Genomic DNA, 14,433 nt, shown 5'->3' with positions numbered 1-14,433 from the left:
GCCTTTCTCGCAAACCGACTCTCGGATAGTCGGATTGCCGTCTTCTAGCCAACTTGCTCAAAAACTCTTAAAAACGGCCAAGTACTTGCTTTCCCAAAGTAGCCAAGCACTTGATCCAGCAACAGTCTGCAGAGCGGCTATCCGATTGGCAAGGCAGGCAACTAAGAGAGAGCGGCAAAGGAAAAAAGCCAAAAGAGCAATGAGCAAGAAAAGATAGAACTCAGATAAATATGTTTACATAACATAGGCCCTTGGCCGAATTTTCGAGCAAAGGTTCAAAATACACCCCGCGGGTGGAATTGTGTGAATTAACAAGTTCTTCAAAGACTACTGAAGCAAACAAAACAAAGATACAGCGGCAGCTTAGGAAGCAGCAGACGGATTCGGAGGGTCGGAGGAGGCGCCAGCGCCAGCGCCAGGCGTCGGGGCGGCCGGCTGGCTAGTCTCGGCTTGATCGCCTTCGGCGGCAGTCGGGTCGGTCGCACGCGGCTCGTTGCTGGAGGCACGGTCGAGCTGAGGCTGGCCGTCTACTCTGTCTTCTGGTGCCTCCGCCTCGCCTCCGTCCTCCGCCTCGCCCTCTTCCTCGACGCTGGAGCCAATAACCTCCGCCGAGTCCTCGCCGTAGTCTGGGTTCATCCCAAACCACTCTGGCGGTACCTCCTCGCCGTCTTCAGACCGCTCGGGGATGAAGATGCTGGTGTCGGTGTACTCGGCGATCGTCGTAGCACGCTTGACGAGGGCATCTTCCGCAGCTACCAGCTCCGGCTGGGCCTCTGACCGAAGCGTGGCCAGCCGGTCTAGGTCCAGCCCCGGATACCATGCCTTGACGAACTCCAAGGCCCGGCGCGCTCCAGCTCGGGCCGAAGAGCCCTTCCAGGCCTCAAGACGACTAGCCGCGACCTCCAGCCAGTCGGCCGTCAGGATGGGGGTGTGTGGAGCCTGCATATCCGGCCACAGGGCGGCAATCGCCTGGGCACCGACACGCTGAAGCCGGCGCAGCATCTGGTGAGCCGGCTGAAGGCGAGCCTCGATGCTCAGGATGTGCTCGTCAAGAGTTCGGGGGGCATCGGCGGCAATCTCTGCACCCTCCGCCCTCCGACCTTCACGGTCAGCCTCGATGGCTTGGATGGCGGCCTGCGACTGCCCAGGGAAGAAGTCTGCAAAGACACGAAGAAACGAAGAAGCAAGTCAAAAACCAGGAGTCGGCACGACTTGAGTCGGCAGCTCGAAGAAAGAAAATAAAGAAACTCACCATCAACGATGTCTTCAATCTCGTGGAAGCCGGAGGACAGTAGCGCCTCCTTGTCAGACCAGGAGGAGTGCTCGCTCGCGAACTCGGCCAGAAGGGCGGTTTCCGTCTCCTCCGCTTTCCCTCTGCGTCTTCACAAGCAGCTCCTTTTGCTCTGCCAATTGAGTGGCCAGCAGATCGCGCTCTGTGGCGAGCTTGCTGCACACCTCCTCTTTGGCGCACAAAGCGGAGTTGGTATCGCTCAGCTGCTGTTGAAGAGCAGCGTTGGCCCCTGAGAAGAAGAAAGAAAGAAGGCGTCAAGTCATCAGTAAAGAAGGTCGCCGGGGAGATCTGGTCCGACTGCTCAGTAGTCGGCCCGAATCTCGGGGACTACAGCCCGCGGGTCCGCCAGCGCGCCCCGCGAAGAAGGAAAAGGAATTACTCCGGCTCTCTGACAGATTGGTGGTCTGCTTGCCCAGCTCTTCGACGTTACGGTTGAAGGCAGTGACGCAGAGGTTGTGGTAATCCTGCGACGAACGTTTTAGACAAAAAGTTAACACCCAAAGTTCATCAATTGGAGTTCCGGGCTGCCTGCTCAGCAGCCAGCCCGAAACTCGGGGACTACACCCAGTGGGTGCGCTTGCGCGCCCCCATAGAGAGGAACAAGAAAAACAAAGGCCAAAAGGAAAAACATACCCGGACGGCTGCCCGCGACGCTAGGTACGCCTTGGTGCAATTCTGGAGAGCGTCGCCCTCGGCACGAAGCTTCGCCTGGACGTCCAGAAGCGCCTGGTTCAGCGGCCCTGTGCCGCCTCCTCGCACCCACCGAATGGGCGCGGCGCTCGTCGCCTCGGGGTCTGGGATCGCCGAGCTGGCGGCGCCGGCTTCTAGGGGGCGGGGTGCTAAAGTCGCCTTCTCTAGACGGCGGCGCGTTGGCGAGCCGACTTGAAGGAGTAGCCTCGCCACGGCCTCGTCTTCGATCGGCGGCACCGGAGGGCCCGCCGGCTGCTCGCTCTGCCCACCTTCAGACGGCGGCAGAAGCGGCAGCGGAACATTCACATCCGGCGTAGAGGGGTCGCCGCCCTTCCCCTCCACGACGGGGTTCTCCCCACCGGCTTCCCCAGTCTGCCCTGTGAACTCCGGAGGCGGCGGCGCAGAGTTCAACGGGGTAACAAGCACCGCCGACTGGCGGCGTGCGGCTTCCTCAGCCTGTCGCTTCACCGCGGCGGCGGCTTCGGCCTCCGTCAGTTTTTTCTTAGCGGAGGCCTCCGCCCTGTCGGCCTCCGCCTTCTCCAGGCGGAGGGCCTCTTCTTCGTTGCGCTTCTCCTGCGCATTCCGCTCCATCGCCTCCCGGAGGTCAGCAGCGGGGTCAATCCGCCGAGTGGTGGCGGACGTCTCCGCTGACCCCATGACGGAGGCGGCGGTGACCCTCTCAAGAGAGAGGGGAGCCCTGAAGCAAGAGGGGCAAGCAGAGACTTAGACAAAGTCACAAAGAAAGAAGAAAACTTTGAAGACAGAATACTTACGCGGAGACCAATGGCGGCTTCTTCACTTCCTTATGGAAGCGGATGGCCTTCGCGGCCGCCTCGTCCCGCCGGGTCGCCGCAGCCGAACCCTTGGGCTTCTTCGGCCGACTGCCGAACAAGGTCGGCACGGCCCTGCGCTTCTTTCCGCCGCCTGGAGCGCCCGGCGCGACAGAAGAGCCCCCGCCAGGCTGGCTGGCTCCTGGCCGATGGCGAGGGGCGACTTCTCCCTTGGCGTCATCGTCAGGCCAGTCGGCGAAAGTGGCCGAGGGCCTGAAGTTGCCTGCTGTTCCTCCTCCTCCCTCGGCGTCATCTTCCAGAGCCGCCGCCCCCAGATTGGGATCCTCGACGTCGCTCTCCACCCGATCGGCGAGGAACTCGCGGGCCGGCCCCGAGGTGCCGGCTGGTGGGTGGAGGAGGGGATTCTAACCAAAGCCAACTGGTCAAAACAAAACTCGGCAAGAAGAAGACAATCCAAAGAAAGAAAGGAAAGACGACTCACCACGGGCGGGGGGTTGGCGCGGGAGTATGGCTCCCTGCTGAACCGCCAATCCTCCAGGAGCCTGCTATCCGAGAGGTAGTTCGCCATGAAGGCCACCTCTTCATGAGGCATGTCCTTGGTGCACATCCGACTCGGGTTGCGGTGCCCGCTCATCTGGCATATCATATGGGGGCGGCCTTGGAGTGGGAGAACTCGGCGCGAAACAAAGGCGGCCAGCAGGTCCGGACCAGTCAGACCCTCCGACTGCGTCAGCACTCGGAGTCGCGTGATGGCGCCGGCTCCCGCAGGCGTCAGCGACTTGGCCCGGTACGACCAGCTGGGCAGTCGCCCAGCCGGCGGGCCGGCTTAGAAAGCCGGCAGGTTGACCCAGTCCCCCCTCGCGGAGGCGTTCTTAACGTAGAAGTAGGATCTCTGCCACATCTTCACCGACTTGATCAGCGAGATGGAGGGGAAGGGATTGTCAGCCCCCGACCTTCGCACCATGATGAAAGCGCCGCACTGAGCCGGCACGCCCGCAGCCTGGGTGCCGATCTTGGAGAATAAAAACTCCCCCAGAGCTCGAGGGTGGGGAGGACTCCGAGGAAGCCTTCGCACATGGCCACGAAGGCAGACAGCAGCACCACTGTGTTGGGGGTGAGGTGGTGCGGCTGGAGGCCGTAGAACTCCAGGAAGGACCAGAAGAAACTGCTCGCCGGCAGCCCCAACCCGCGCAGGCAGTGCGAGCGAAAGATAACCCGCTCGCCCTCCTGCGGCGCGGGGGAAATCTCCCCCTTCGGTGCAAGACGCACCTGCACGCGATCCTCGCGGGGAGCCGACGAGTCCGGTGGAGGAACTCGATGTGGTCTTCATGAACTTCGGAGCCGTCCCAGGTGCCGGAGCACACTGGGGGAGGCGCGGCGGCGGAGGAAGAACTCATCGCGAGCTGTCGCCGCAGCGTTCGCCGCAGTGAGATCTGATAGATATGATAATAATATTTTTGGTATTTTTATGATAAAGAGAAATAAAGATGCAAGGTAAAATAAATGGCAATAGAAATAACTAAGTATTGGAAGATTAATATGATGGAAGATAGACCCGGGGCCATAGGTTTCACTAGTGGCTTATCTCAAGAGCATAAGTATTACAGTGGGTAAACGAATTACTATCGAGCAATTGATAGAATTTAGCATAGTTATGAGAATATCTAGGTATGATCATGTATATAGGCATCATGTCTGTGACAAGTAGACCGAAGCGATTCTGCATCTACTACTATTACTCCACACATCGACCGCTATCCAGCATGCATCTAGAGTATTAAGTTCATAAGAACAGAGTAATGCTTTAAGGAAGATGACATGATGTAGAGGGATAAACTCATGCAATATGATATAAACCCCATCTTTTTATCCTTGATGGCAACAATACAATACGTGTCAGTTCCCTTTCTGTCACTGGGATCGAGCACCGCAAGATTGAAACCAAAGTTAAGAACTTCTCCCATTGCAAGAAAGATCAATCTAGTAGGCCAAACCAAACTGATAATTCGAAGAGACTTGCAAAGATAAACCAATCATACATCAAAGAATCCAGAGGAGAATCAAATATTGTTCATAGATAATCTGGATCATAAACCCACAATTCATCGGATCTCGACAAACACACCGCAAAAGAAGATTACATCGAATAGATCTCTAAGAAGATCAAGGAGAACTTTGTATTGAGATCCAAAGAGAGAGAAGAAGCCATCTAGCTAATAACTATGGACCCGTAGGTCTGAAATAAACTACTCACACATCACCGGAGAGGCCATGGAGTTGATGTAGAGGCCCTCCATGATCGATGCCCCCTCCGGTGAAGCTCTAGAAAAGGCCCCAAGATGGGATCTCTCAGGTAAAGAAGGTTGCGGTGGTGGAATTAGGTTTTCGTGGTGCTCCTAGATGTTTGAGGGGTACATGGATATATATGGGAGGAAGAAGTACGTCGATGGAGCAACAGAGGGCATACGAGGGTGGAGGGCGCGCCTAGGGGGGTAGGTGCACCCCCTACCTCATGGCCGCCTCCATTGTTTCTTGACGCACACTCCAAGTCTCCTGGATCACATTCATTCAGAAAATCACGTTCCCGAAGGTTTCATTCCGTTTGGACTCCGTTTGATATTCCTTTTCTTTGAAACCCTAAAATACGCAAAAAATAGCAATTTGGGCTAGGCCTCCGGTTAGTAGGTTATTCCCAAAAATGATATAAAAGTGTAAAATAAAGCCCATTAACATCCAAGATAGATAATATAATAGCATGGAGCAATCAAAAATTATAGATACGTTGAGGACGTATCAAGTCCTACACCCACCGGGAGTAGGATTCTCCCTTCCAAGTAGTAGGAGTAGGAGAGAAGGAAGGGGAGGAGAGGGGAAAGGAAAGGGGGGCCCAGCCCCCACCCAATTCGGATTGGGCTAGGGGGGCGCGCCTCCCACCTTTTCCCTTCCTCTCCTTTATTCCACTAAGGTCCAATAAGGCCCATATACTCCCCAGGGGTTCCGGTAACCTCCCGGTACTCCGAAAAATGCCCGAACTCATCCAGAACCATTCCAATGTCCAAACATAGGCTTCCATTATATCTATCTTTATGTCTCGACCATTTCGAGACTCCTTGTCATGTCTGTGATCATATCCGGGACTTCGAACTACCTTTGGTACATCAAAACACATAAACTCATAATGCCGATCGTCACCGAACGTTAAGTGTGCGGACCCTACGGGTTCGAGAACTATGTATACATGATTGAGACACGTCTCTCAATAACCAATAGCGGAACCTGGATGTTCATATTGGCTCCCACATATTCTATGAAGATCTTTATTGGTCAAACCGCATAACAACATACGTTGTTCTCTTTGTCATCGGTATGTTACTTACCCGAGATTCGATCGTCGGTCTCAATACCTAGTTCAATATCGTTACCGGCAAGTCTCTTTACTCATTCCGTAATGCATCACCCGCAACTAAACGATTAGTCACATTGCTTGCAAGGCTTATATTGATGTGCATTACCGAGAGGGCCCAGAGATACCTCTCCGACAATCAGAGTGACAAATCCTAATATCGATCTATGCCAACTCAACAAACACCATTGGAGACACCTGTAGAGCACCATTATAATCACCCAGTTACGTTGTGACGTTTGGTAGCACACAAAGTGTTCCTTCGGTATTCAGGAGTTGCATGATCTCATAGTCATAGGAACATGTATAAGTTATGGAGAAAGCAATAGCAACAAACTAAACGATCATTGTGCTAAGCTAACGGATGGGTCAAGTCAATCACATCATTCTCTAATGATGTGATCCCGTTAATCAAATGACAACTCATGTACAATACCATCATTGATTCAACGAGCTAGTTAAGTAGAGGCATACTAGTGACATCATGTTTGTCTATGTTATTCACACATGTACTAAGTTTCCGGTTAATACAATTCTAGCATGAATAATAAACATTTATCATGATATAAGGAAATATAAATAACAACTTTATTATTGCCTCTAGGACATATTTCCTTCAGTCTCCCACTTGCACTAGAGTCAATAATCTAGATTACATTGTAATGATTCTAACACCCATGGAGTCTTGGTGTTGAGCATGTTTTGCTCGTGAGAGAGGCTTACTCAACGGGTCTGCAACATTCAGATCCGTATGTATCTTGCAAATCTCTATGTCTCCCTGTCGGTGTCAAAACCGGCGGATCTCGGGTAGGGGGTCCCGAACTGTGCGTCTATGATCGATGGTAACAGGAGGCAGGGACACGATGTTTACCCAGGTTTGGGCCCTCTTGATGGAGGTAATACCCTACGTCCTGCTTGATTCATATTGATGGTATGAGTATTACAAGAGTTGATCTACCACGAGATCGTAGAGGCTAAAACCCTAGAAGCTAGCCTATGGTATGATTGTTGTATATATTTATCGACTAGCCTGGCCTCGGTTTATATAATGCACCAGAGGCCTAGGATAACAAGAGTCCTAACCGAATACGCCGGTGGGGAGGAGTCCTTGTCTTGATCACCAAGTCTTGTGGAATCTTCCATGTATGCGGCAGCTGTCCGAACTGGCCCATGAGTATACGGCCATGGGGTCCTCGGCCCAATCTAATAGATCGAGAGACGACGTGGTGAGTACCCCCTAGTCCAGGACACCGTCACTCCCTCCTTGACTTGATTGCGAATGAAATTGAAGTATCTCTTGATGTGCTTGGTTCTCTTGTGAAATCTGGATTCCTTTGCCAAGGCAATTGCACCAGTATTGTCACAAAAGATTTTCATTGGACCCGATGCACTAGGTATGACACCTAGATCGGATATGAACTCCTTCATCCAGACTCCTTCATTTGCTGCTTCCAATGAAGCTATGTACTCCGCTTCACACGTAGATCTCGCCACGACGCTTTGCTTGGAACTGCACCAATTGATAGCTCCACCATTTAATAAAAACACGTGTCCAGTTTGTGACTTAGAGTCATCCGGATCAGTGTTAAAGCTTGCATCAACGTAACCGTTTACGATGAGCTCTTTGTCACCTCCATATACGAGAAAAATATCCTTAGTCCTTTTCAGCTATTTCAGGATGTTCTTGACCGTTGTCCAGTGATCCACTCCTGGATTACTTTGGTACCTCCCTGCTAAACTGATAGTGTGGCACCTCGGCTCAGAGAAATCGGAATGCCCCGTATTCCAGCCCAGAGATCGAGGAGAAGTCTCTACAATACGACACTTCTTGACATAGAACAAATCAGCTCTTATTACAAGAATAATAATACAAGGGTCTGATGTTACAAAGAAGCACATCAGCACGGCAACACTACGCCTGTGATACTACACTAGCTCTATGCTAGCAGCAGAACAACTTGTAGCAGCGGAATACTTCTAGCAGCGGAACAACGACGAAGGTGGTGAACTCCACTCCGCAGGGACTCTGGATGGGACACGATCTAGCTCGCACGAATGGAAACCACGACAAGCAATTAAGCAACCACGGCATCACCTGCAATCTGGCATGACACGTCAGGTCAGTACATTGAATGTACTTGCAAGCTCACAACAACCATAAACATCAAGGCAAGACAATAACATAGCATTAACATGTTAATTAATTAACATCTACCATGATGAAACAACAACTAAGCATGGTATGAAACTGATACAGTACTAATAAATCACCATCTCAGATCTCCATAACCATATCACTCTTGGCTAACCGGCCAAGCAATATACCATCTCGATCACCTCGTAATCAAAACCAAACGGTGATCATTCCGGCGATCACAACCATGACCAACACTTGGTCTCAAAACGTGATCTTTCCGGCGATCACTAGCACAACCAACACTTGGTCTCCAACATTATCATCAACATCCTACCAATCAGTACTGCTCAAAATATCAACATATAAATCACCTATAAGTCATTCCGTCATGTGAGTGTTGATCGAACGGTGTGACCTAGTACGAACCCATGCCCATGACCGAGGACACGGATATCGATAGATTAAACACACACATTCTGCAGAGGTAGCGTAATTTACCCACACCTCGGAACCCATGGCCTCGCACTCCGATTCGGGTGGACCAACGGTGTTCCAACAAAACCGAGCTGCTGCCATGACACTCTCCCGGCCACTCCGACTCACTCTCCACTGGGCTAGTCCTGGGTGGCCCCGTGTCTACCAAAGACACAGGACCACCGTCGTGGCAAATACAATAAACCGTCCCAACCGGGGACACGTGCACATAACAACAACAACGGGCACAGAAGGTTATGTCTGCTTACCAGGCCAGGGTACCGCACGCCCATAACCTTCTCTCGTTGGAGGCACCGGCGAGAGGCACAACAATAGACCCCATTAGGGCCTTCCCATAAAAGGCAAATGTGGTTGCACTGGAAAAAGCCCGGTTCGGAGGCACCTGACCAACTTAATGATGGAATTTATCCCCAAAACATAACAGTAATGACTGATACTCCGATATCATCTATCAACCTATAATCCAAGTCATAGCAATATCCAACAAATAATCCAAAGCTGAATATCGTATTTCCAAAATACTCCGAGGACAGCATAACACTACTATCCTGATGAATCCAAGAATGATAAGACTACTACTCAAATATCAAGAACTAACTATCCATCTATGATCCACATGCAAGGATCATCTCCATACTCCAAAACATAATATCAACTAGCATCATGATGAAACTAACACTAGCCACTAATAATCCAAAGGCAACATGATATCCAAAGTAATACTCCAAAGCATAATACCAACATGAACATAACCATAATAGCCACTAAGAATCCAAAGGCAACATGTCATCCACATAATCATCAAAATATAAGTTCTAGAACTCCAAGCAATATCATGGCAACATCGAGATCAAAACAATACTCAAAGAAATGCCATGAACAAATCACATATAGCTAATGTAATATTTTAAACAAGTTCAAATAGCTTAAACCATGTCACTGCATTGCAATCATGTTAATGGAGGGTGTGGCTTGCCTGGGTGTAAGAAATCACTGGGAAGAAGTGTGAGAAGCTCGCGGAAAGAATTGCCAGAAAACGTTCTCTCCTGGAGGGGCTGAATAAGGGCAGGGGAAAAATGGTCATTTTCAGAATGTCAAAACATGGTGAAAATGATTCCATTGGAATGGGCTCGACAAAACAAAGAAGTGGGCTTTGGAATCACCTCAATCGGAGTTACGAGTGAAAAGTTGTGAGGTGATGAAGATCAGGGACTTTTTTGCAAAAATACCATCACAAACAAGTCCTTGAGTGGATAAGGCAGAAACGGGTTTTGCGAAAATATGCTTACGCCTGAAGAAGAAACGGAATGCACTTTCGGTTAAGGGAAAGCGTACTCGGGGGAGTACGTCTCCAATTAACCACGTCAGCGGGTCGGTCCGGTCAGCGCATAGAGACCGACAGGCGGGACCCACGAGCAGGGGGAGTCATCGTCTTCAATCGCTCGCCCGCCCGCGGAGCAGAGGATGGGGCGAGCTCCAGCGACGGTGGTTGGTGCCATAGGCCACCATATGCGGAGCCCGAACCACCTGCGTGCTCAGGGGGCGAGGCGGTCCCGTCCAGGCACTACATAGGTGCGGGGGAGGGCTCACCTGAGCAGAACTCCAGCCGCGGTGGACAGAGGCATTGGGCACCGGTGGGGCTCGAGGCCAGAGTGGCTCTGGCGATGCGTGGAGAGGTGGGGGAGATGCGCCGGGATCTGGATGATCTATTGGGGTGGTAGAAGGAAGAGAAGGGTTCGGGGCTTCCCAAATTTAGGTGGTGGCCACCGGCGACCGAGATGGCTAATGGAGATCCCGGGAGCTCTTTGAGCTCAGGGAAGGGGTCTGGAAGTCGTGGGGGAGTGGGTAGAGGTCGCTGGTGAGGCGAGACAGGGGCGGGGTAGCCTTAAATAGGCAGGGAAGGAGGAGGTGGAGCTGGCGTTGCCGCGGACGCGTGGCCGGCGCCGCGGACCCTTGTGCGCGTGCATGAGCTCGGGAGGTAGACGATGGGGAGGAGCAGCGGGCAGACTCACGGGACAGAGGAGGCCAAGAGGGACAGGAGGAAACGGACGGGACGACGGAGGCCGAGGCTGCGTGCTGCCGCTCGAGCTTGGCCAACTCTCTAGCGAGCTCAACGAGCACGGGAGGGCACGGGGAACACGACGAGGGCTCACTGGCAATGATCACGGGGAGGTAGGCGACGCCGGGGAGCAGAGGAAACGACCGAAACAAGATCGGAGCCAAACGGGGCACAGTGCTCCCGTGGGCGTGCGTCGGCGAGCGTCGACCAGGAGGTTTATGGAGGGAGAGATGGCTCTAGGGGAGCGGCGACGACGAGATGCAGCCACTGGACATGCCCATGAGCTCTAAGACGACGAGAGGGAGCGGTGCCAAAGCACAAACCGTGCTCTGGACATGCCACAACGCACAGAGCGCGTAAATGTGCATGCCAGCTGCACGGTCACCACATGCACTGGCATGTAGCGGGGGAGAGGTTCTAGAACATGTTGTCTAGCGCGTAGTTCATCCAGGGGAATTTGCAACTGAGGTGGTAGATCAGTGAAAAGTGCTCTGGTTAAATGGTAATCACCATCTGAAGTTTACTGCAGTAAACTTGACCGAGCACTGCTGATCAACAGAGATTTGATTGGGTCAAATGGAGTTGTCTCTGAGGATTAACTAGGGAAGGACTAAGATTATGGAGAGTTTTAGGAGAATTAGACCAAGATTTAATATAGTTACTTTGCAACTGCCAAATCTGGTCAGAAACTAAATCAAGATGGTGCACTCACATGAAGCATCAACTTGAGCTCAAATTTGGCAAGTCATTATGATTTGGTCATAGTAAGAAGCTGTAAAATTTCATACCAATTGGTTTTACCAAAATGGTACTTCCTTCACAGCTATTCCCTTTGTCGAGAATCTTGTAAAAATTCTAGAGAAATATTGTCTTGGTGAAATGATGCCAAATGTGATGGAGAGAAGTTATTTGGGTAGGAGAAGAGTCTGGTAATTTATCAGGATTTTTGAAGCAATATAAATTATACTTGCTTCACAACCTGAAAATATTGCCAGAATCAAAGATTTGGTCCTGTGCTCACATAGATGATTGGATGGGGCTAAATTATTGAGGAGTTAGATAATATGAGCACATGAAGGAATGTGAAAAAATTCAACGCATTTGGATAACCCTAGCTAGCACTTCCTTCACAAAGGCTTCCCTTAGACAGGAACTTTGAAAAATCACTGAGGAAGTTTGGCTAGGCAAATAAAGTTGAATTTTGGCACAATGCAATTATTTAGACAGGAGAAGATGTCCAAAAAGTTTGGGGGTCAAAAGGGCAAAGATAAATAGCACTTGCTTCACAAAGTGCCACTCTAGACAGAAATGAAGAATAATTATGGGAGAATTATTCTTGGGCTAGGACAGGAAAGTTTAGGCATATTTGAGCAACATATGACCCAAAGGAATTATGAGAATTATTTGGGATTTTTTGTATGGACAGAAATATAGGTTGCTTCACAACCTAGAGCAGACAGGGTTATTCCTTTAATAGGAAAAGGAATATTCCCGAGGAAAAAGAAATTAGGGTTTGGTCAAGTAGTGGAGTGACATGATCTTGGCAAGGTTTTGAGAATCATGAGTCACTTGGGAGAGGAAATGAAGATGATTTCCCAGGTGGTAAGGCCACAGAACCACTCCAAAAAGAAAAATATAGCAAAAACCAATAAATCAAAAAGAAATAGAAAAGGGCCAAAATCCAGGCTGTTACAACTCTTACCCCCTTAAAGAAATCTCGTCCTCGAGATTTAGTTGCTCTGGGAACAAGTATGACTTGAGGATACCGTTTCCAGCTCGGGTATCATTTTTCCTTTATTTATTGTTCCCCCAAGAATTTCAGATGATCAACTTACCTTGCTTTGGGGTGGCTTGCTTCACCTTTCCCCAAACTCTGACGGGTTTTTGCTCACACACCACATCCTTTTGCTGACATTGATTCTTTCATATCTGCAGTGATATCCAATGGATCTGAGCATAAATTTCCTTTGGTCATGAAAACCTTTTTACTTTTGTCATGGGGTTGCTTCAAATAAATGCAAGCCTTCTGGGTTCAATAAATGCTTAGAATTAATCATGGCCATCTTCTGACGGGATTTGACTGCTCATAGGTGGCACTGATTTATCTTGATTTAATTCCTTTGGCTCGAGCATGTGGCATATACCAGAGGTTTGACTGCCTTCTGTCATGAGCAATATAACGGTGTATGGAGTTATAGCTATGTCATACCTCAAATATTTACATCTTGAGACTTTGCCCGATAGGGGGCTGACGAACAAATGCTTTTCTTGACAGATTGACCGTGTACTTGATTTCGTCGGCGAGTATACCGGGTCTGAGCTGATTACTCGGCTTTTGACTTTCTCATTTTGTCAATATACCCATCTTTGGTAATATGTTGTGATATGTTTTAACACTGCCACTGAGGTCAAACTGTTGAGGTTGCAAAGGAATCTTGGATCTGACAGAACAGACTTGGATATTCCACACTAACCATGTCAAGCGGTTCAGCGGGATATGAAAATCCTTGTAAATAGAGTAGGCCGCTGAAGGTGCATGTCTTTGTGGATCCATATGGAATTATGGCCTCCAACTGATTTGGGGTATCCGGACCCTGATGGTCATGCCAAAATCATCATACCTTTGTTGTCAGTCTCACCTTTTAACGGTCATGATTTTCTTTGTTAGGATACCTTACTGAAATAACTTGGCCATACCTGCCCTTGATTCTTCGTATGATCATGGACGTGATTAGTGCAATATTTTTGACATTATTCCTTGTGCCTGTTTTTTGAACTGGGTCCGCACACATATGCCATATAATCGGGACTTGTAGCGATACAAAGCTCGTTGTTGAGGCCAATCATACAAGAAGGTGACAAGGTTTCCTGATATCACCTTGTCTGGTGCGGGAATAATGACCTTGATGACCATTGGCAGCACTGTGGATTCTGTGATGTCATCCCCAGATCTTGTCGATCCTTGTAATTCATGAGATGTATCTTTGCTTATCATCCTTTGCCTGACTCGTGAGGTTGTGGGATCCTTACCTTCCTTAGGTATATCTGTTGGATCCTTGCCGCATCTCGCATGAGTGACTGATGTGACTGGGGATGCATGCTCACCATATGTGTAAGAATCATATGCAACCGAACACTTGATCCTTGAGGTAGGCATATGTCCTGACGCATATTCTCTAAGGATGGTGCAATATTGTGATACTGGCGCCGACTAAGTGGCTTACGAGAGAAGCCATCCAAAAGCTTGTTGAGGAAGACTCGTCAGCTTCTGCTCAAATCTTTTGTCTGGGTAGCGTGCAGAAGAAGCCTCGATAGCTTACCCACGAAGCTTAACATGAGTATTGTGCAGGAGAAGCTGGGTTTCCGTACTTGAGAAGCTTCTCCTCGGGTTGCTTGTTGAGAAAGATTCATCTTTCGTCTGTCAGAAGCTTTTACTAAGGTATCCTGCTGTGTAAGACCGGGTATCTTGGACCGGAAATTGTTCACATATCATGCTGAGGAAAATTGAGGAGTCTTGCATCATAAATTTCTTCCGATAACGTGTGGAAGAAGACTGGGTTTCTTACA

Source organism: Triticum urartu, chromosome 4 (assembly GCF_003073215.2).
Source record: "Triticum urartu cultivar G1812 chromosome 4, Tu2.1, whole genome shotgun sequence".
Lineage (NCBI taxonomy): Eukaryota > Viridiplantae > Streptophyta > Magnoliopsida > Poales > Poaceae > Triticum > Triticum urartu.
The sequence above is the reverse complement of the archived record's forward strand: the minus strand, read 5'-3'. Positions refer to the sequence as shown.